The sequence below is a fragment of the Pinus tabuliformis genome, chromosome 3_2 (assembly GCF_031772625.1).
Source record: "Pinus tabuliformis cultivar Carrire ecotype Pingquan chromosome 3_2, CPIR1, whole genome shotgun sequence".
Taxonomy (NCBI): Eukaryota; Viridiplantae; Streptophyta; class Pinopsida; order Pinales; family Pinaceae; genus Pinus; species Pinus tabuliformis.
In genome coordinates this window covers 188316465-188342121 of record NC_142302.1, presented here as the reverse complement: position 1 = coordinate 188342121, position 25657 = coordinate 188316465, and positions in this window count along the sequence as shown.

Below are 25657 nucleotides of genomic sequence, written 5' to 3'. Positions count from 1 at the left end.
CATTTATGACATCATCATTCCATTTCCACAAAAAAAACCATTTAGGGCCTAAAAATTGCTTCAAAAGTTGATCCAGGTGGATATTGGTGGCCACCCGCTAATTCCACTTGGAGCCCTACCAGTGCTTCTTTCAGTTTTTCAGTTTCCTTAATTATAGCATAGTTTACTATTTTAGCAGTTTTTCGGGTCCTAAACTTCCGAATCCGTTTTGAGGCCCTAAACGACGTTTTTTGGGAAATCTACCGCTAAAAAAAATCGTCTTTTCTGTTGTAGTACTCGGAGAGATATTTCCAATGGGCTATCATGCACATCAAATGGAGATAATATGACCAACTTGCGACCCCGCGAAAGTTCGCTGTCCAAGTCACCCCAACGGGGCCCACAAACTCTTGGTGTTACATCTCCTCAGGTTAGGGTTTTGGTTGTTTAGGGTTTTCTCTTATTGTTCAATAATAAAAAGGCCCTTGAGCCTCATTGTAAGACGGTTTAGAGGCATGTAGCCACCACATCTCTGCTCAAAGATAAGCTACCATCACCCTAGCTGGTTTATTTCCATTACTGTTTGTAAGCATATTTCAGTATTTTACATTAATGAAATGAAGTATTATTTCCACTGCATATCTATGTTTATGGTTATCTCTGTAATTTGTTGTGTTCCTTTTTAAGTTCGGATCAGTGGTATCAGAGCGATCTGCTTTTTTCTTTGTTTTTCTTTGCATGTCCCCAACGAGGTTGGGATATAAGGAGTTAGGGCTTGAAACGGTCGAACCTTTGCAATACCAGCCTCGCAAATCCCGATGGCCTCCCATGGCGGATGAGAAGAAAGATGAGGGGGCAGGAGATCCTATCAAAATCTTGCTCGAAGAAGCCCTCGAGTGACAACGAAACACGATGATGGACAACCTTGCCCAGATCCTTCAGCAGCTACCCAGAAGCGAAGCATCGGCTTCTAGTAGCTACTCTGGAAACGCCACGCCCTTTAAGGTACAAGTTAATTTTGAAATCCCCATATTCAAGGGTCAGATAGACGCAGATGCCATAGGTAAATGGTTAAATTTTATAGAGGGTTATTTTTTGTTCATGAATTTTCGAGTCGGGAAAATATTTTTTCACTCTTCTCAAAGCAGCCCCCCATGTCAAGGATTGGTGGGAAACCTACTGCGAGCAGAAGGATGAAAATACTGGGTCACTATTTTCAACTGCACCCACCTAGAATTCATTCCGGGATACCATTAAGGAGCAGTACTACCCTGTTGGAAGCTATGAGGATGAATACATAAAGTGGACCATGCTGCAGCAAGGAAGGGACCAAGATGTGTCGAAGTTCACTAATATTTTCCATACCCTTCGCACGAAGTTGGGTATCAAGGATTCGGAGCAGCATTTGATACTCAAATACCGCGACTACCTACACAAGTACATCTAGGAAGAAATAGAATTCCTGAACATATCCTCGCTCGGCACAACATATCGATATGCCGTCAAGGTTGAGCTGAAGTTTAAACAAAAGAAGCGAGACTTTGGATCTACAAATCCGAATAAAGGGAAAGGTGCCCCTAAACCACAGAACAAAAGACAAAGCCAAGGCGGGGTAGCCCAAGACAACCCGCTAAAGCTGCAAGCAAAGAATAGTGTCGTGAAGCCGAAAAAGGACACGGGAAAATGGTGTGAGTTTCATAAGAGCTCCACTCACAACACAAGTGAGTGTCGGGCCAAGCAGTCATTGGTGGCTGAGCTAAAGGTTTCAAAATCATATGCATGTTCTGACTCTGAGTCAAGACCCGACAAGGGGAATAAAAAAGGGAAGCAGATCATTGATGTGGATCCCAATGCCACTGTTGCTACTGCCAAGATCCAGAAAAATGAACCCGAAGATCCAGAGGAGGAGGAGCATCTCTTCCACTCCCAGATGTGGGTAAAGGGCTCCCCACTACAGTTCATTGTCAATAGCGGGAGCCAAAAGAACCTCATCTCGGCAGAGGTCGTGAAGCGGTTGGGCTTACCGACCATAGCACATCCACAACCGTACACCATCAGGTGGCTTCACCAAGGACGGGATCTTCGTGTGAGCTAGCAGCGTCGCCTTCCATACAACATCAAGCCCTTCACAGATGAGGTATTGTGTGAAATTGCTCCCCTTGAAGTTTGTGATGTATTATTAGGACAACCATACTTTGGAAGCGACATGTTGTGTATGAATCAAGGCCCCGTGCTGTTATTATTACATTGGGAAACAAGTTGTACAGGATACCAGAGGTAGCACCGCCTACCACCATCTCTTTGATTACTGCAAAACAATGCAGTAAGCTCATTTCCAAAACTGGGAAATTTGTTTTTCTTGATGATATGCCCTCAAAAAAAGAAGAAGAAGGTGGCCATAGTCACCAGACAGGGCCCCTCCGCACGACAACTACAGAAGGACAAGGTCGTGGAGGAGTACGAGGACATCTTCACCTCCCCCGCAGGGGTTCCTCTACACTGTCAGGTCAAGCTCTCCATCAATTTGACCCCAGGTGCGTCGCTACCCAATGGACCAATTTATTGGCGCTCTGTTCTAGAGAACGATGAAATCAAGAGGCAGATTCAAGAGCTGCTACAAAAAGGTGACATTCGTCCGAGTTCATCGCCTTGTGGGAGCCCAATTGTGTTGGTACAGAAGAAGGATGGGACTTGGAGACTTTGTATTGACTATCGGGTGCTGAACAAGATCACTATCCATAATAGGTACCCGATCTCATGGATTGATGACCTCCTGGACCAACTAAAGGGGGCAAAATATTTCAGCAAGATCGATCTAAAGTCAGGATATCACCAGGTACCAATCGAACCCTCTAATGTGTGGAAGACTGCCTTCAAAGCCAAGGAGGGCCTTTTCGAATGGTTGGTTATGCCTTTCGGATTGACGAATGCTCCTGCAACCTTCATGAGGCTAATGGATGACATCTTGCGGCCATTCACCAACTCATTTGTAGTGGTATAGTTGGATGAAATTCTGATCTTTAGCTAGAGTTGGGAAGAGCACCTCCACCACATCTGACAGGTTCTCCAAACACTGCGGCAACACAAGCTATGTGCCAATTTGGAGAAATGTACTTTTGGCATGACCCAAGTTCACTATCTGGGATACATTATTGATGAACAGGGGGTGCATGTCGATCCAGCCAAGATCCAAGTCATTCAGGATTGGCCATATCCAACCACTCTAACAGAGCTCCGCAGCTTTCTAGGTCTTGCCAATTTCTACCGCGGGTTTGTGTTGGGGTTTTCTCATATCACTTGGCCTTTGAGTCAAGTCACCAAGGGAGGAGCGAAAGTGAAATTCTTTTGGTCTGAATCTCAACAGAAGGCATTCATAGAGTTGAAAGATCGCCTCTGCATGGCACCAGTGCTCACGTTACCAAATTTACAACAACCATTTGAGGTTAAGACATATGCCTCTGACTATGCTATTGGGGCAGTCTTTACTCAACACGGGCATCCAGTGGCATATCATAGTGAAAAACTTTCAAACATAGTCCAAAAGTATCCCACTTATGACAAAGAGATGTATTCCATTGTGCAGGCCTGTCGACAATGGAAGCATTACATTTTGGGGAAGGAAACGGTCATCCACACAGACCACCAACCCCTGCAATTCATACAAACCCAAGGGAAATTGCAAAATGATCGACACCAGAAGTGGTCCACATACCTGCAACAGTTCCATTTGAATATCAAGTATAAGAAGGGCAGCACCAATAATGTTGCAGATTGCCTCAGTCGACCACCGATCATGGTGTTAACCACCGTGTTCAACTCTTGTGGGCACAAGACTTTTGATTGGCCACTGCTCTACAAAAGCGACCCAGAATTTGGCCACACATACCAGACCCTCTTGAAGGGTCATCATGTTCTAGATTTTCACCTCTAGGACAGACTATTATGCCACCTGGGTCACCTTTGTGTTCCTTCAAGTGAGCGTGCCAAGATGATTTTGGAAGCACACTACAGTTGGGCTGTTGGGCATTTTGGGGTTGAAAAAATGCTGGCAGTACTACAGAAGTATTTCTATTGGCCGAATCTTCGACAGGATTTTGGGAAGTACATCAGATCATGCACTGCCTGCGCCATTGCCAAACCGACCATCAAGAAGCAAGGCCTCTATACCCCGTTGCCTAACCCTAGTCGACCTTGGGAATCCATCTCCATGGATTACATGTCAGGCCTTCCTTCCACTAAGCATGGAAACGACTGTGTTTTTGTGGTCGTCGACAGGTTCTCAAAGATGGGCATTATAGCAGCCTGTAAGAAGAATATCACAGCAGAAGCCACTGCTAAACTCTTCTTTGAACGAGTGTGGGTAGACTTTGGGATCCCATAGTATATCATCTCAGATTGGGACAACAGGTTCCTCAGTACATTTTGGCCCAGTCTCTGGTCGATACTGGACACCAAACTCACTAAGTCCACAGCCTTCCATCCTTAAACTGATGGCCAGACAGAGGTTGTCAACAAGATGATCGTACACATTCTGCGCATGTACAACTCAAAGCATCCACGAAAATGGGACGAGAGCCTCCCCTATGTTCAGCACAGCTACAACTAGGCTCTCCACAGCTCGACTGGCCACAACCCTTTTCAGGTGGGCTTGGGATTCCAGCCACTATGTCCCATCGATGTGGCCATGCCATTTGCAGCTACTCACGCAGATTCTGCTCATGTCCATTCCGAAATAGATAAGGCAAACAACTTCATTGAGCACATCCAACATATTCGCCAGCAGATCCATGACATTCTGGACAAATAAAATGCTAAGTACAAGCAGCGACATGATCAACATCAGGTGCCACACAAGTTTCAGGTGGGCGACAATGTTTCATTTACGAAAGGAACGCCTTACCGAAGCCTATCAGAAACTCAGACCACTCCGATATGGTCCTTACACCATTACCAAGGCTATGGAAGACAATGCATTTGAGCTCAACATTCCCCCATTCCTTGGCCTGCACCCAGTGTTCAATGTGGACCGCCTTCAGCCATACTTTCCACCATTACTAGACACGTCTGACATTGCAGAACAACTCACACCCACAAAGTTAAATCCAGATTGCATGGAACAAGCTGCAACTAATTGGATCATGGACACAAAGATCAAGCACACTCGCCAGCAGAATATCCAACTGTATTGAGTTGTCAAAGCAGGCCAACTCCTTCACTAGGGCAAGTGGCTCACCAGGGACAAAGTTCAGTAGAAGTTCCCTCATCTCATGGAGAAACTCAACGCAATGGGGACCATTGCTTCCTAAGGGGGGGAGGAATGATCCAGGTGGATATTGGTGGCCACCCGCTAATTCCACTTGGAGCCCTACTAGTGCTTCTTTCAGTTTTTCAGTTTCCTTAATTATAGCATAGTTTACTATTTTTAGCATTTTTTCAGGTCCTAAACTTCCGGAGCCATTTGGAGGCCCTGAACGACCTTTTTTGGGAAATCTACCACTAGCAATTTTTCTAACAAAAAATCGTCTTTTTCGTCGTAGTCCTCGGAGAGATCTTTCCAATGGGCTATCATGCGTGTCAAATGGAGATAATATGACCAATTCGCAACCCCGGGAAGTTGGCTGTCCAACTCACCCCAACGGGGCCCAAGAACTCTTGGTGTTACATCTCGTCGGGTTAGGGTTTTGGTTGTTTAGGGTTTTCTCTTATTGTTCAATAATAAAAAGGCCCTTGAGCCTCATTGTAAGATAGTTTAGAGGCATGTAGCCACCACATCTCTACTCAGAGATAAGCTACCATCGCCCTAGCTGGTTTATTTCCATTGCTGTTTGTAAGCATATTTTAGTATTTTACATTAATGAAATGAAGTATTATTTCCATTGCATATCTGTGTTTTTTGTTATATCTGTAATTTGTTGCATTCTTGTTTATGTTCGGATCAGAAGTTCAAGACCTAACAACTCACAAAATAGGAAAATTGGGTTGTGGGCTAGTGGAATAGGTGGGTGGCCACCAATATCCACCTAAATCAACCTATCATGTCATAGAATAGAAATACATGTTATATATATATATATATATATATATATAGACATGTACAATGTAAATAAGGGCAATGTCTCCTAAGGTATTATTAACTATACAAAATGATTCTTGGGCAGACATGTAATGGATGTAATATGACGTAGCAAAATTAACCAATTTGGGGTTTTATGTTTTTATGAATTTTTATCTACTATGTACAAGAGAAATATAAGGTCTCTTTTTGTGGCAAACATCATTTACAATGTTGAAATGAATGTTGTTTTCTATATGCAAAACATATTCCACGTTTGTTTATGAGATGAAATCTAATATGAAGGAAAGGAAATAAGAAGATTTATATTGGAAATTAATCTCAAATAGTTATTTAGGGTTGAAAACATTTTAGAAAACCATTTAAAAGGATAACCATTATTAAAAGGAGAATCCTAAAAAATATTTTAAAAAATAGGAGTACCATAAGATACTACTACCAATCACCAAACATACGTCATGATTATCCATAGTTAAAGAATTACCCAAGGTAAAATTCTTGGCTACCATAGTGTATACTTTTAGGATCAAAGAGGTTTGACTCTTCACAATAAGTAGGAAAAGTTAAATAGATTATGGACTTAGCTTCCTAGTGGAGTCTCCATTTATGTTGGTGATGAAAATGGAATTAATGAAAAACCCTTGATAATAACACCCTTATAGGGTTCTCAAGGGGACAAACTGGGGATGGAAAACTATAAATTATTTAAAGAAATAAGCCTCTTAATTATAGAATTATCTTTATTAGTTAAATAAGTCAATGGAGTTTTTCCCTTTGAGGGTACTAATCCTCTAGTTATGTTCTTAAATTTTTAAGTCTGATTTATGGTAATAATTACTTTTCCTTGAATGGTTAAGAAAACAAGCCTATTCCTAAATAAGTATACAAAATAGATTCTAATATAGAAAATAAACTAATAATTATGAACAATAATTGACATCAATTCTCAATTAGTTAAAATAATAGATTAAACATTAGTTATCTTATTTAAGGTAAAATTGTGCATGAATAGATCATATTTCAAAGGCATAAGCTAGGTTAAAATATAAAATAATTAAAATCATATAGTTAACCACTAACATCAACAATTTATGAATGGGACAACTAATTAAAATGTTAAATATGGCATGCATATCTACAACAATATAAATAATTAATAGAATTTAAAAGTGATTGAAATATAAAACAATAAAGTTTACGAAGAAAATAAAAATATAAGGATATATGTGTGCAGGTGGTATACCCAAGAAAATATGTATTTATAAATGAAGTAATATATACAACCAATAGTAACCCAAATGGTCCCAACTATTAGCATGGATTATAGTGAACATGATGTTTACAAGACCAAATGTTATTCACACCAATGTAAATCCCAAAGTGATAATGCCCCCAAAAACCATAAAGCCTTTACTAAACCCGAACTTAGATTCTCTAAAGTGTACTTGTATTCATTATGGTGTTAATCATAACGACATTTTTTGAGAAATATATTCATGAATAAAGTAAATATAATTTACCTAGAGGAAGCATCTTTTCATCCACAATAATGTTGAACCTCAGATTGTATCTTTCCAATGATTATTAGAATGGTTAGGCTATTAATGGTAAGCCCTAGATATTGAATTGTTATATTTATATTGTTGTATTAGTCTTTTCCTTATTGGTCAGCTAGATCATTTAATTGTAATTGTATCCTTTGTCTTCAATATATTGAGGAGAGCATTACTCTTGTTTCAAAATTTTAAACTATGAACATATCAATGTGTGTAATTTTCACTACCAAATATTTTTCATTGTCATTGGCTAGCTATATAACCCTGAAGAAAAACATGGTTCAAAACAAAATATAATAGAATTCATCATTGTACCATATGGTTTTTCAAAATATGTTTTAGTGTTGATGTATCAAGAAAAATGTATTAGAAAACTTATATGCATCAACAACAATGTTTCACATGGTAGTGATCTCTTATCATAAATGTCCTCTTACATGGCTTTATTAATTTGCATCATAATCTATCATTAGTTTGGACTAAAGTCCACTCTCAAAGCTCATCCAATGACTTAATTGTGGATAGGCCAGCTTCACTGCAACTTTTCTTATAGTTTACCATCCTCGATTCATATTTAGAGTCCAAGGAATTATGTGCTCAAGGGGATTTCACACTGATGTCAATTCAACCAGATGAGTGAGGGAGTGAATTGCATAATTGGTTTATCAATTTCCTCATGTAACAAGCACCACAATGACTCTTTTATCTCTTTGAAATAAATCACTGGGATTCACCCTAGGGCTCAATGAAATTTTTCTTAGTCCATGAAAATGATATCACTTTAAGGATGGTTTATCAGTTGGATTTTCAAGGCAAGCACTACAGGAGTCTATAATAGCTCACTATCTAGATGGTTAATTAGCTTAATTAGAAAGCACATAAATGATATTAGGCCCACGACAAGCACTTAGTAGTACATTGATAAAATTTCACTTCGATAAATAAAAAAAATTTAATTTATCAAATTTAAATCTAGCTCAAGTCAAAAACTAATTAACGTGTCTAAGTTGCCATTTGACTAATAAAAAACTAATAGTTAAAAAATTGAATCATAAGACATATTATAATGTTTTTAACTTTATATAATAATAATATTATTATTTTTTATAAAATAATTAAAAATCTAATTTCATTTAAAAAAAAGTAGGTTGATACTGAATTACATATGAGCTTGGTTAAAGTGCACATCCAAATAGGTAATGATTTGTGTAAATTACATTTAGTCAACCATAGTGTTACGTTATATCATTTTTTTGTAAATTGCAGATAATATCATTCCTGATTAAGTTTAATAAGGGAAGTTTGAATTTGATAAGCAAATTATATTATGAATAATTTATATTTCTATAAAATGTTTTTTTAAGTTTTATGACTATGGTGTTGTCATTAATTACAATAGATGTTATTGATGTCAAAGGATGTTGGAAGGTTTAAAGATGTTTCAATTTTATTAAGGATTTTTTTTAGATCATGTCGATCAAATAAACATGTAGAGGTTTTGGTTAGATAGCTCTCTACAAGCCTTTTAAAATGGTATATGGCACTTTGACAAATTCTCGAAGAATCAGATGAAAACTTGATTTAAAGTCTACAAGTGCAAAAAAAAGGGTCAAACCTCTAGTTTATTAAACATTGTGCAACGATGACGTTGCAGAGTATGATAGGTAACACATGGCACAAAAAACTGACATTTTTTAGTGGCTGACTAAGTCATTTTTTAGTGACACTTAAAAGGTGACATGTGGCATAGTGATGTCAACAATTAGTCATGTAACATAAACATAAATTTGGCCAAATGGTTATTCATGAGGTAAGGTCACATGGAAAAGATATTAAGCCCCACAGGGCCAAAAGGTTGAATCTAGATCGATGCTTAGCACACAATTTTGAAGATGGTCCTATGGGATAAAACAACAAGTCCTAGAGGGTGTTCATCAACCTTGGAAAATAAAGGTCTATCCCAGTAAGCACATTATTTTTGGACGCGGTATTATGGGCTAACACAATAGCCCTCGAAGAACGTCCACATCAGCATTGTTTAAAACACAATGTTGATCTATGTCAATGATCATGGTTATGTCCAATGGTTTTGAGTCGGCCCTAATCTAAATAAACAACATAAAAAATATATATAGACATATACATATATATGAGCTTCATTCGATTAAGGAAGTGTGGGTTATCACTATGTATCACGATGACATCTTAAGTGAGGTTAATCGAGTGACAAGTAGCTTGGAGCCATTGTCATGATGCATGGAAGACCGAAAGGGTGAGTTGTCTCTGTGGAAGCCTAAGAGTATGAAGTATCTTTGTGGAAGGTTGAGAGTATGAGATATCTTTGTGGAAACCCGAGAGGATGAGACATCAATGTGGAAGCCTGAGAGGGTGAGCTATCATTGTGGAAGCCTGGGAGTATCAGCTATCTCTATGGAAGCTCGGGAGTATGAAGTATATTTATGGAAGGCTAAGAGTGTGATCTATCTCTGTGGAAGCATGAGAGATAAATTTATCTCTGTGGAATCTAGAGATTACGAGTTATCTCTATTGAAGCCCAGGAGTATGATCTATTTTTTATGGAAGCTCAAGAGGGCGAGAAATCATTATGGAAGCCTAGGAGTACAAGCTATCTTTATGGAAGCCTAGGAGTACAAGCTATCTCTATGGAAGCCTAGGAGTTTGAGCTGACTCTGTGGAAGGATGAGAGGGTGAGCTTCCTCCGTTGAAATCTCCAGCCAATGTGATAAGTGAATAAGCCATTTTTGTAGGAGGCTAAGCACAAAAGGTTGAAGGCCAATCCATGGGAGAACTTGTATCATGAAGCCAAAAGGCTGAATCAATCACTGTAGAGGATGATTTATGTTAGTTAAGGATCAAGAACGAAAAGGTCAAGGACCAAATTGTTGAGTTTTCATTTGACTTACATGGGTATTCTTTGAGCTTGAACTAAGCTTACATTGCAGAACCAATTCTATGTTTGCAACAAGAATTTTTTTCTTTTTACCAAATCAAAATAAGGAATACAAGTATCATATGTAGGGATGAGTTTAAGTAAATCAAGGGGCTGAGATTTATACTCATAAAGTTCTGTAAGATGTGTTGTCTAGGTATGGAATTTATTGCAACTAGTTCAAGTATATTCATTATTAAATTTTGTTGACTATGAATAAGAAGTCATAGTTGTTGTTGTAGGGATTTGTTGCAAAGATAAAATCAATGAGATGAATATTTTCTTTTGAATTTTTATTTAAAGACTTGTGGATCCAAGTGTGAAAATGTTATGAAAATAGAAGGTTCCCTATGATTCCAAAGGTTTTTTCCTCAATCAAGTTGTAGCCTAAAGAAAGTGGGTGCTTGCACATCTCCAAGGTCAGTTCCCCAATTAGGTTGTATCCTAAAGAAAGAGGGTGCTTGCACATCTCTGAGGTTGGTGTCTAAACCAGGTTGTAGCCTAAGGCAAGTGGGTACTTGCATATCTCAGAGTTCGGTGCCTCAATCAGGCTGCAACCTAAAGCAATTTGGTGCGTATATTTTAGGGGATTGGTGTCTCCTTCCAACTAGTGCTAGTAAATCATTGTAATCAAAGATTGAAGAAGAAAATAAGAAGATTTGTGGTTCTCTCTTGCAAGGGTTTCCACGTAAATTTGGTGATATCATGTGATGATTGTCTTATTACTTTTACATGTTTTTATTTATAGTGTATGGTGAAATTGTTTAAATTGGCCATTATACTAATTCACTCACCCCTAGTAAAATCATAATTCCAATAATTGGTATTAGAGAAAGTTCCTTTTAGAACAATTCATCACTGGAAGGTTGATCACAAAGGCACATGACCAATTTCATGAAATCTTTAAGAAAATTTCCTCATGTTAGAAACATAAAATGGTTGAAGATGTAAAACAAAAGATCTTACTCATGGCTATGAGTGATCAAAATGTTGAATAAGAGATCAAAGTAGAAGTGGGCTTTGAAGGAGAACTCGTAAGTGTCTTGAAATAACTAAGGCCCATAAGGAAAAATGTAGATCAACTAGAACAACAACTACAAGAATATGAGGATAAATAATATGGTGTGGATTATGTCATCCTCCTAAATATTGAACTAGAAGAAACCAAAAGGAAAAAGGAAACACTTTCAAAGAAGTTAGAAGCAAAGGAAGAATGTTGCGAAAAGATAAAAGAAGAAATTATCCTCTTAATAAAATATATAGAGAAGGCATCATGCTTATAAAGGGAAGCACAGAATTGATCATTTGTGTTGATGCACTTAAAGGTCATCCGGAAAAAGATAAAGAAGATGCAAAGAAATCAGAAAAATGAGAAAATGGTATCCATGCAAGCACATCAAAAGGCACAAATGCTTATATGAATCAACAACTTTAAAAAAAATAAGACCAGAAAAATAGAATCAACAAGACCAATCCTTTAATTAAGCCATATTCACTTAGGTACCAATATTTCTTTTATGGACACTATTTCTCATGCAATAATTTTGGTCATAAAGCAGTTAATTATAGAGCCTATGCAAGTAGAAATCATGAAAGAAGAGAATATATCAATAACAATGATTTAAGTAACCATTTCATAAATAAGTATGAAAATAAAAGAGACAATCCTTTTGCTACCATGTAGTATTATGCCCAATGTTACAAATGTAATAATTATGGGCACAAAGCACGAGACTACAGGAGCAGTGTAAAAATGTATCAAAATCAAGGCAAGGAAGAATGTCCTTATAAAAATCCAATAGTATGGAAGAGAAAATAGAAGCAGGAAGAGTGTGGTCTCTTGTTATATGCCAAAAAACAAAAAAATAAATGGTATGTTGACAATGGTTGCTCAAGACATATCATAGGTGATCAGAGTAAATTCATCAAACTTAAGGAAGAGGATAGAGGCAAGGTAGTTCTTGGTAACAATGCATAAACAAGAATGGTTGGAAAAGGGACAATCGAGATTGATAACGGAAAAACTAAGGCTGAAAATGGTTTGTATGTGGAAGAACTAAAAAAACGATTCTTCAGTGTTAGTTAAATGTGTGATCAAGGTTATGATATCACATTCAGTTCTAAGAGATGTGAAATAAAAAATGTTGATACATGATAATTAGTGGTCAAGGCTAATAAAAATTCAAGAAATGTCTACATTATCGATGGAACAGAGATTGAAAAATGTTGTATTGGAAAAATAGATGAGAGTTGGTTATGGCACAGAAGATTGGGATGTATTAGCTTTGATTATCTGGTTAAAGTTACAAAACCACGGGCCATTAAAGACATGCCTAAAATATCAAAGCCTCATAATACCATCTATAAAGTATGCAAGTTTAGTAAACAAATGAGAGTCTTCTTCAAAATAAGAATATTCTACATCTAGATTTTTGGAAAGCATTCACAATGATCTTTGTGTCCCATCCAAAACTTAGACTCTGAAAGGAAAATGATATTTCATGTTTCTCATTGATGACTATACAAGAATGGCTTGGGTTACCTTTCTTAGAGAGAAATTGGAAGTTTTTGAAAAATTCAAAGCCTTCAAATTTTTTTGAAGAAAATGAGATAGATTTAAAGATAAAATGTCAAAGAACTAATAGAGGAGGATAATTCACTTCACATGAATTTAATGATTTTTGTGAAAATCATGGAATCAGAAGATAATTCACTATTGCAAGAAATCCATAGAAAAATTGTGTGGTTGAAAGAAAAATTGAATTGTACAATAAATGACTAGATCCATGCTCTTTGAAGCTCAGTTATGAGATCAATTTTAGGGAGAATGAGTGAACACACTAGTCTATATCTTGAAATAGCTCAAATAAGAGCAAATGATACTAAGACTCCCTACGAACTATGGTGTAACAACCCTGGTCAAAAATACATGTAAAAAGTTAATAAAGGAAAAATAATAACTACGGTTGATGGGACACTTATTCCAAGCTGGATGTTGGGCAAGAAACATAGTGATGGGGATCACTTGTGGTTAATTAATGGCTAAGGAAATTGGCAAAGGAAATGGCAAAGGCTTTGGAATGGCAATGTGGCATTTATTTATGAAAATAATGGAAATTAGGAGAAAAGGGAGGTGAAAGGTCACATGTTGCATGTGAGGAGGAAATTGAAGGAAAATAATGGAAAATGAAGAAAATAGAGGCCTCATTAATAAAAGGCTTCTGAGAATCAGTACATAGACTTTTTTCAGTTCAGTTTTGGAGATATCTCTATGTTCTCTCTCTCTCTCTCTCTCTCTCTCTCTCTCTCTCTCTCTCTCTCTCTCTCTCAGTCTTAAACACTTAGATTTTTCTTGGAGCACTCTTGGAGAGTGTCGCATACTTGGAGATTTGGAGAAAGATGGCAAAGGAAGAGAAAGAAATTGCAAGAGGACATCGAGATCAATAGTTGCAATGGGTTTTTCTTGTAGGTACTGAGTTGCATGTATGTTTTCCTCACTAGTTTTGGCATGCATGGCATATGCATGTGGTATATTGTTCATGATCTATTACTAGCATGGAGGATTTCTTAGATTGACAATGGATTTTCATATCCTTTCCATTTCTTGGATAGCCATGGTGTTGTGGGTTCATTTATTTATTTTTATTGTTTCTCATGTTTCCTTTAGCTTGGGTTGAGTTACTAGTTCTTGGAAGCCTTGGTTGGACTAACACTCTGGAAGCCTTGCAATAACTTGGGTTGAGTTATTATTCTTAGAAGCCTTGGTTGGAAAAATGCTCTGGAAGCCCTTGGTGGGTTGAGTTACTAGTCCTGGAAGTCCTGGTTGAAAAACACTCTAGCAGCCTAGCAACAATTGTGGGTTGTGTTACTAGTCCTGGAAGCCTTGGTTGGAACAAATTCTCTGGAACCCTGGAAGGCTTGGGTAGAGACCAATATGATGATGGTTTTATGATGTCCAACCATGAGGTGGAATCATTGTTTGATGGGTTGAGGTGGTTTGGCCTTTAGAAGCGCTGGATTGTTTTGATTGATCAATTTTATGAGATCCCACATTCATGCTTGGAATATGGCACGGGGGTGACTGACTAAAGAGATATTTGGCTCAGCCATGTCTACGATTGGGTGGTTTGTGGAAGTCCCACAACTTGTTGGCCTTTGCATTATCAATATGAGGTTATTTCTCCTTGTTATTTCATGAGTATTATATTGGTTTATATGTGGATGATATGGATAATGTTTCCTTGACATTTATGTTGTTATTATGATGCTTATAAGCATGTATTATGATAGTGATGATGTATGGTTCTCCTCATGTTTTGATTTGTAAATGAATGAACAATGTATCTATGGGCTAATGGATGAAACTACAGCTAATGTGTTGAGGAATCAATTCTTCTTAGTGATTCTCAGATGAGTATGAAACCCATATTCTTAGATTTGTTGTTTACACCTGTAGATTACATATTTGTGATATGTTTGACGAAATGTCTATCATAGCTAGTAGAGGTTCAGTCAAGCCCTTGTTTAAGTAATTGCATTTGTATCATCATTCCATTGTTATCTTTCTATTCTAAACGTGTCATTTAGTTTTGGGCAGTGACCTGGGCTATGGGCCTGAAAAAAGTGGCTCAAATCCTAGGGATGTAGGCACAAAACTGGGAAGAAAAGTCCCTAGACACTGGAATACCCATGTTGTGGGAGCATGCAGAGCCTCTTGGACACATGCATACCCATATCAAGGGATCGTCTGGGGTTTAAATGGTCTAAAATAGCAGTGGGACCCAGGGGCTAGTTACCTGAGAGGTTGGGATGGTTCCTAGGAGTCTTGTTGCTGATGTGGAAGGTTTTGACGGTGGGCTTCCATTTGATCCACATCCTTAAGGTGACTTAGGAGGTCAAATCATATCATAGTAACTTATCGTCACATGTTTACCATGGTTGGCTAGTTACTTAGGTATATGTGGGACGAGGGTGGTATCAGAGCATGGTTCACCCCTCAGACTGGATGGTTTGTGTGTTGGTCATGCATGCATGTCAATTCCATATGTGCTTCTTTTGTTGTGAGACCATGTTCCTATTACATTTGTCTGGTATCAATCACGGTTGTAGTGAGGTCACCATGGGAAGTTGATGGTGTTGTTTTGGATTATGTCGTCATGAGTGTGTGGTTGATTATGCATTGTTTATGCACGTTAGTATTCACATGTGGTCAAGTGTACATTGATGTGGTGGTTTTTGTCATGCATGATGTTACAGTATGTGTAGTTGACATGGTCATGCATTGATGACTGGAATCTAGTTAGAATGATGGTTATATCCTTATTCTCTTATGTGTTATATTTCTATATGTTGTCATGATTATGTTATACATGTATGATGCTAATTTGTTGATCTTGAAAATGAGGTATCCTCCCCGATCTATACTATGGTGCATTGGTTTATTGTGATTTGGTTTGTATGACATGATATAACTTGTAGGAAGGAATATCAAATAGGACTAGCAAGATGGTGGACTACAGTTCTTGAGACTCTCCCTATGGATCAAATGAGCAACATGATGTTCGGCACTCTTTCGATTTAGAAGAAAAATTGAGAATCTTAAAGTCATAAATAAGGAGTTGTAAGGCAGAAAATGATAGAATCATACAAGCACAGGAGAAACATGCAGAGGTAAATGTAGTGATACTTTAGAGTTTGTCATAATTTCAACGACAAGGACCGCTTCAGATCAGCCATGAGCATGAGGACATAACTAATTGGGAATATAGTAGTAGGGCTCATGGTGCTCACAGGTCGTATAGAGAAGACATAGTGAGAGATGGCAGGTTGTTGGATACTTAGTGTTAGCACCTAAATCTAACTTAGGCTAAAGGAAGGAAAAATTCAGGGTAACCACAAACCACACTCAGTCTGGTAGCTAGCCCTACCAGAACAGGAGAGGGCTCTCTCTCAGTCACGCTCAGCGAATAAGTAAACGGAATGGTCTGAGATGACTAACAGTGAAATATTGATCTTAGGCTAGTAAGTAAATATGGATACAAGAAGCAATTTTTTATAAATGACTAAGTTTCTGGGATGGTATGGGACCAACAGACAGTAATGAGTAGAGAATTTAATACAAAGGCACATATTACTTCGTGAGTCAAGACAAGCGGAAAGTCTAGCAATTTAGTTTGGAATAACGCGGAATGGAGGAATTTCTTAGGAGGGTGAAAAGGGCATAAATACATGAATCCTTTTCAACAAAAGAAGAACACTGAACATGAAATTTTCCCACAGGTAGAGCAATAAAAATGAATTTTACCTTATCTAACTTAGAAAATTTCACTGGAAATGAATATGAAATGAACTGTGAAACATTATGAAATGCATATGAAACATAAGAGACACATTTTATACACTCACAACCACATGAATCTCATGAAATACAGCCACTGCCTTTCATTAATCCTCTGTCAAAATATACAATGAAGAACTGAGTTTCTCTCCCACAGTCTCCTAGAAATAACAAGCCAACCAACCCTTTGCAAATAGTTTGCATACAATATATAGAACGTGTCATGAAGAGATAGAATGCCCAAGGGTTGGGGATTTACTCGAATCATTACAAAATGGAGGTGGAAAGACAACCATTAGCTATAGGTGCAGCATTACAAACATGACAAATGGCTTGGGTGACTGTTTGCCTTCCTTTGCCACTTGGATAGAAGCCAATCTGGAGTGGAAATACTTTAAATTTTGCCTTAGGTTCTGAAAAAGCGTAGTGTAGATGAGCGGGCCCACTTGGAGAAAGTCCGAGAATCGAAATTTCGCGAAATGGAGGTGAATTTGGCCCTTTTCTCTATATGCGTCGCGCCCAATTCTATACGCGCCGCGCCACTTTCGAGGCTGTTTTTAGGCACCTGCAGGAGTTCAAAATGTGCCCAAGTGTGCTTGTTCAAAAGCTTGACATGTCTACTTTCTAACCCAAGTGGAATTTTGTAATTTGGTTCTCATTTTCCCTCCAAATCTTCATTCTCCCAAGACTGCTTCATGTGTGTCAAAATAGGGGCAGAGAGGTCATTTTTTGAGTGTTTTTGACCTCCTAGAGACTCAAATCATGCCCAAATTTCTTTTCCAAGCACTAGTAGTCGTGATTTTTCATGCTGAATCCAAAAATGCAAACCATTTGTGATTTGGAGCTCCCAATCCTAAGCACCGCGCCAATGGCACAGCGCACAGGGAGAAAAAACCTGTGTTGTGACCAAAAATTTGCCATGTGCCCAAAATTGCCCCAAATTTCTTGAAATTTGGGTTGGAGATCCTCTATGAGGTGCTATGCTGGGCCAAAGAGGCTTCGACCAATATCTAAAGTCGATCAAGCTCCCTTTGCTTCTTTTGCTTCTTGATTGCCTTCCTCAATTTCACCTTCAAATTCCTGATTCGGGCCTTGCATACTTTGTTTCGCGCCATGTAGTGGAAAGCCATGTGTCTCAACAATGCATGGTCCTTGTCAGCCTTGTCCAATAGCCTCTCCAAGTGCATGTTAAATCTCTCGAGATTAGCCTCCCGATCCTCATTAATCTCTTGCTCCAATGACGTGAGCTCAACTCTTCTCCTTTGTGCAGCTTGGCGATGCTCACGAATGTTTTATAGCTCCATGATCGCTTGCTGATCCTCAAGCTTTTGTTCCTTTGCTCCAGATATTTCATGTTCCACTTAGCCCCTCCAAGTTAAGGGATAAGGCTTCGATCTCTAATTGCTGCTCCTGGATGATCTCTTTGAGTTGTGCACTTGTTGGTTTTGTATCTGTATCATCATCATGAAGGAGAACGAATTCAGTCTCTCGTTCACTTGATGGCTCTCCTGAAGGCCCCTCATCCTGTATTGGCTCCTTACCTTTGTTCTGTACCTGTAGTGCTAATGTCGGAAGCGAGGCCCCTTTCACCTCGGGTGGAGATAACACTCGCTTTGCTGCTGCAAACAAATGCCTACTGCCTCTCTGATAGGTGATGAATATTGGCATAGTAGTGGCCTCATGGTGCTCTTACTAATGAGAAGGACCACCTATCTCATGTTCAACCTTTCATAATATCTATGAAGTGTTGAAGAGGTCACGGGAGATGAAGTCATCCCAAGTAATGCCCTGCAATCCCAGCTGATGAACCACCAAAATCTTAATAAGGGCAAAGTGATAAACACTGTTAAGTTGTTGCTGAGGGGTCTTGTGCTGCATGAAGGTGTTCATCCTCTCTATGTTCCTGCAAATGAAAAATGGGATGTTCATCATCTGTAACCTGGTAAAGTGCATGAGCAACCTGATGTGATAGGCATATAGACGAGAGAACCTCCCCTCACAGCTGAAGTACTTCATGATCAACTTCATGAGTGGAGCATATTCATCTTTTAAATATCTGAATGGAAATACTCTTGTGAGCTGCCTCAAGCAACTGGCCTTAAATTAAGGCTCATAATGTTGCCGATCAACTTTCTATTTCTTGTGCCATGGTTCTCCAACATTCGGTATACCGGTTGCTAATGAGACAGTTTCGGGTGTCAGTGTGAAGGTGACCCCGGCCAAGATAGAGTTATCTTCATGTAGGTGAAGCACAAAAAGACGGGCCAACTCATGATGAAATCGAACATTAGCCACTCTTTGACAAAATTCAAAACATGATAGATGCTAGAAGCATGACATGGCAAGAGGGCAGGCCTACAATTCAGTGAGGGTAGTGGGCTCATCCCTAACATGTTTGCCACTCTTGTGATGTCTCCTGGGAGCCTGCTCTTCCGAGGATGAGTCACTTTGTGTCTCCATCTCATACTCTGATGAATGTTGTGATGCCATGACTGCTGTGTGTACTGTATTTAGGCTTCCCCTTGATGATGGTGTGAAACTAGGTGTTGTTGTGATATCTGCCACCAAGGGGAACAATGAAAAAAGGGAGTATTAGGAGGGGAATAATATGATGGGAATAGGGGTTATGGGGAGAAGTTTTGTTTAGGGATATATAGGAGGGTTTGGGGATTTGATAGGGTAGGGTTTTGGGGTTTTGATAAGGTAGGGTTTTGGGGTTTATATTTGACCAAAGAGTGGAGGGATAAGGAATAGGGGTTTGGTAATATTTTAGGGTAGGGATAATAGGAAAAATGAGAAAGGGAGGGTAGGGAAAAATGGTAGGTGAGGGAAAAATGGTGGGTGAAGAAGGAACCTTGGCCTCAATACCACAATTATGCAACCCTAGCAACAATGGCCTTTGGTGTTTTCTTGTGGTTGATTTTATGATTTTTGTTGCATTCAAACATAGCCATAAACCACCATATCATTTATAAACTTTGATGAACAAGTCATGTCATAGAGCCTACCTGTCAATTTGAGGGGCTTCACAAGAAATTTGAGGAAATTTGGCACAGTTTTGGCCCTTTGTGGGTGTGCACCGCGCGCAAAACCCAGTGTGCCGCACCCTGGGTGTGTGCCGTGCCCGTTGAAAAAATACACTAAGGGATGGCTCTGTGTGCGTCGTGCCCTCTGTGTGCGCCGTGCCCCTGTGTATATGCGTCGCGCTCCTGGAAACTGCCTCCAACGCTCTCCAACACGCACTTTGCCTCTCAAACACTTTGCAATATCTCCCTATGCACTTGATTTGCACAATGGCTTTGATTTTGGTGGAAACTTGTATATAAAGACTTGGAAGTCATGGGTTAAACTTTTGCTTCTTCGAAAACCCATTTTTCTAATGTTATGTTTTGACACTTTTTCACTGACTTAAAGCAATACTGATTTTCATTTCCCTTTGAAATTTTAGCTCAAATGATGAAATTTTCAGCACTCTTTGCAGGGATTGCATGACAGGACATTTGGCCATGGAAACCATGCCTGCATCTGAAGAAATCAATTGACGACTTTTTTGAAAATTTTATCACCAATGACACTGTTTGACTTTTCTTCAAAACAAAGTTTTGAAGAACAGTCGAAGTTTATCAATATGACGATGAAACTCTCTGAATCATTACTTTGTAAGGGCCTCACTCTAGCCTGCATGGCTTTACTGGACATATTTAAGGACCAAATTGATTAATCCCTAGACCTAATGATCGAAAATGACTTTTTTCCATTAAAGGACCAGACCTTAACTTTCATGGACTTTAGTGATCATTGACAAAAGACCTAAGCCAGCAGGAGCCAGACATGAGGGGATATGACTAGCATGACCTTTTCCATCAGATTATGGCATGCTCCTAGTGAAATGTAGCTGGGTAAATGGAGCGGGACTCCTAAAAATGAAATGCATAAAGAGTTTTGATCTCTGACGGAGTACTGACCAGACCGACTCTAACACTTAGGATAGGAGAGGTGATGGACACAGTTACTACTCTAGTTCTGGTTTAGATAGGCACAACGATTGTCATTATTATCATCCTTACAGGGGGAGTAATAGGGGATATTTTTCCGATGATATTAATAAATCAAAGCCTCCTACATTTAATGAAGATATGAAGAAATCATAAGATCCAGAGGCATGGTTTCTTGGTATGAGGATGTTCTTTAGGTTGCATGATTACTCAAAGAACATGAAATCTAGAATAACTACATTTAGTACTAAAGGTAAAGCAGATATTTGGTGGGAAGATGTGAAGAATGTCAGAGGTATTCATGAGGAGGAATTGACTTGGAATGAGTTCAAGAGACTATTCTAGAAGAAGTACCTATCAGAGAGATACTTTGTTGACAGGGTAAAATAATTCTATGAGCTAAAGATGGTATCAATGATAGATGAGGAGTACACTAGCAAGTTCTTGCAACTCTTGAAGTATGTGCCTTACCTCAAGGAGGAGAAGGCCAAGATTTAGAGATTCATTAGCAGATTACCAATCGCATTCAAGGAGAGGATTGAGTTTGATGAGCCTAGATCATTGAAGGAGTCCATATGAAAGCTAAAGCATTTCTATGAACAATCGAAGCACAAATTTGAGACTAAGCCAGACTGGAAAGGTAATGCAAAGAACAAGGGAAAATGGGACAAGAAGTACGAAATACCTCCGGGTATAGGTATAAAGAGAACAAAGCACCATCTAATAAGTTTAATGCATCTAATAGAGGACATAGATTTTGATCTAAGGAGCAGAATAAGGATGCAGCCTGGAAGCATATAGAGTGTTGTACTTGTGGCAAAGATTATCATAGGAGAGATTGTCTGCAGAATCATGGTGGTAGGCCTCAAATATATAGCGCACAAGATGCGCAAAGTATTTTGGATGTTGGGCAGAGTATCCATCATATCTATGTAACATTGGATAATAGACAGGCAGACCATCAGGCATCTATCATTGAGATGTACGATAATCTTTGTGATCAATTTGTTTCTATTTTGATTGACCCTAGATCTAATTATATTTATGTTTGTCCTAACTTGGTGGATAAGTGTGGTTTTAATAAATAAGTGCATGCAGAGTCTTGGTTAGTGTAGTTGGATACAAGTACTTAACAAGCAATTTCATCAATGGGTAAGAGCTTTTACATTTGAAATGAATGGTATGCCTACCGCAACACATTTGAATGTATTACTGTTGGGGTCATACATTATGTTGTTGGGCATGGATTGGTTGTACTTTCGTAGAACCAAGGTGGGTTGTTATGAAAAAGCTATTGAGTGCTTGGATGACAATGGGGAACAAAGAGTCTTGCATGGTAAGAAGAAAGCAACATTTTTTATAATGGTGACAACTATGCAAGCCAAGTGTAGTCACATGAAAGGGTGTGTGTTATTTACAGTGCACATTTCTAGTGACAAAGGTAAGGAAGTTGAGGATGTAGATGTTTTGAGTAGGTACCTAGTTCAAAAACGGTTTCGGGATGTATTTCCTAAGGATATTTAAAAGTTTCCACCTCATAGGGAAGTAGAATTTTCTATTGAGTTGGTGTCAAGGGTAGCTATGGCATCAAAGGAACCTTACAGGATGAGTACACCTAAGTTGGTAGAGTTGAATTTGCAGTTGAAGGTAATGCTTGACAAGGGATACCTTAGGCGAAGTGTATCACCATGGGGCACACCTATACTGTTTGTGAAGAAGAAATATGGTACTCCTAGATTATGCATTAACTACAGGCAACTGAAGAAAGTGACCATCAAGAAGAGGTATCCGTTGCTGAGGATTGATGACTTATTTAATCAGTCAAAGGGAGAAATAGTGTTATTGAAGATTTATCTGAGATCCAGATATCATCAAGTACACATTAAATAAGAAGACATCTACAAGATGACTTTCTGGACCAGGTACAGACATTATGATTTTGTTGTAGTTCCATTTAGTTTGAATAATTCTCCAACTACCTTTATGTGCTTGATGAATAGTGTGTTGCGTCCATATTTGGACAAGCTTTTTATTGTGTTCATTGATGATATATTAGTACATTATAAAAATTAGGAAGAGCATGCTGAGAATTTAGTAGTAGTGTTGATATTATTGAGAGAGAATCAGTTGTATTCTAAACACAACAAGTGCAGTTTATTTCAGACTGAGGTATATTACTTGGGACATGTTGTTTCCAAGGATGGCATAGGAATGGATCTAGAAAATGTAAGAGCTATCATGGAGTGGGAAGATCTTAGAAATTTAGATGAGGTGAGATCCTTCATGGGATTTGTAGGTTATTATAGGAGGTTCAACAAGAAATTCTTGCAGATTGTTTATCCTAGTACATCATTATAGAGGAAAAGTAAGAAGTTTGAATGGACAGAGGAGTGAGAAGCTCAAGTAGTTTTTGACACATGCACTAGTGCTAAAGATTGCAGATCCAGATAAAGATTTTGTAATATGTGCATATGCTTTCAAGAGAGGAATTTCTAAAGCCATTATGCAATATGGACAAGTGGTATGCTATGAGTCACAAAAGCTAAATGAGCACGAGTAGAACTACCTAACACATGTTCTTGAGTTGGCAGCGATCATGCATGCATTGAATATGTGGAATCACTATCTTCTTGGTAGGAGGTTTGTATTGATGAGTGATCCCAATGGTTTTCGGTATCTATTTGACAAACCAAATCTAAATGATGGGTAGGCTCGATGGTTGGCCAAGATCAGTGAGTTTGACTTTGACATTAGGTATATCAAAGGTAAAGAGAACATGGTGGTAGATACTCTTAGCAAATGAATACAGGTAAATCACTTAGCAACTATGAGATCCTATGGGACAAACTTACAAGATAAGATCTTACAAGCAGGTCAATAGGATGTCAGGTATATGGAGATTGTGCACAGGCTGCAACAAATTTCAGATAGTGGTACATGTGCAGGTATAGGTACAGGTACAGGTATGTGTGGTGGTACATGTATAGGTATAGGTACAAATGCAAGTGCAAAGGATGTGGACTATCATATCATGACAAACAGATTGGTTAGATTTAGAGATAGGATATATGTGTTAGATAGCAGTGAACTCAAGAAGGTGATCTTGAGGTAGTTTCATGAAAAACCATATTCAGGTCACCCGGGTTATCAGAAGATGATAACAACAGTGAAGAAATTCTATTATTGGCCAAATTTGAAGAGAGACATAGTAGAGTTTGTGGCTAGGTGATTCGATTTTCAATAGGTAAAGGCAGAGTGTAAGCATCCAAGTGGATTACTACAGCCGATTTCAATTCCAGAATGGAAATGGGAGGTAATTTGTTTGGATTTTATCACAAGTTTTTTGAGGATAGTGAGACACCATGATTTCATCATGGTAGTGGTGGACATGTTGACAAAGGTAGCGCACTTCATTCCAGTGAAGTCTACATTCTTAGTAAGTGATGTAGCACATGTCTTCTTCAAGGATGTTGTCATATTGCATGGAATTCCAAAGAATATTGTGTCAGACATGGATGTGAATTTTACTTCCAAATTTTGGAAGGAGCTATTTGCACGTTTGGACATACAGTTGGGCTTCATTTTATCTTACCATTCGCTAACAGATGGACAGACAGAGAGGGTCAATAGAATATTAGATGACATGTTAAGGATGTACGCGATGTATTGACAATGATAGTGGTAAGAGTATATTCCACTAGTAGAGTTCTCTTACAACAATGGGTACTAGGAATATTTGAAGATGAGTCTATTTGAGGCATTGTATGGGTGAAGTTGTAATACTCCCATCAGTTGGAGTGATCCAATTACATGGTGTTGATTGGATCAGATATGTTGGCAGACATGGAGCATGAAATGTAGGTATTCAAGAAGAATTTGAAAGTAGCACAAGATAGGTTGAAAATATATGCTGATCGGAATAGGTTGTTTAAGGAGTTCCAGGTTGGGGAGCAGGTGTACTTGTGCATCAAACAGAAGAAGAGATCCTTGCAGATTGGATCATGTGCCAAGCTGGCACCCCAGTTTTTTGGACCTTTCAAGATTATTGAGAGGATTGGGCCAATAACCTATCGACTTGCACTACTTCAACAATGAAATTCCATGATGTTTTCCATGTATCATTGCTTAAGAATAATGTTAAAGATGTTGATCATGTGATTGACTGGTATGTATTATAGGTGGAGCCGAAAGGAGAAGTCTAGTTGGAACCGTAGTGTATATTGCAGAGAAAGATGCTCATGCTTCGGAACTAAGAAATCAAGTAGGTTAAAGTGCAATGAAAGCACTTTGGGCTCGATGAAGCTACATGGGAGATGGAGGATCATATGCAGGCTATGTATCCTTCCTTATTTGTTGGTTGAGCGGATGTTTTGGTATATTTTCTGGTACATGTTTTGATGATGTTTGGTATATGTTCTAGTACATGTGTTGGTGATGTTTGGTATATGTACATCTGTATATGGATGTAAATATCACCATGTTATAAAGCTCTAATAAGCGGTATGGGTGTCATGTCATTATGATTTTCTACTTGTTATGTTTTCATGTTGGTTTGTTTCTCGCCAGGATGATCATTATAAATACTGCAACAAGCTAAGTTATAAAGATCCATGGGAAGTATGTTTTCTATAGCATTATTGTGGTTATACGTGTCATTGAACACTGAGGACAGGGTTCCCCAAGGTGGAATTTTCTATAACAAGCCTCATCAAAAATCCATGTAAAAAATTAATAAAGGCAAACTTATTCCAAGCTGGATGTTGGGCA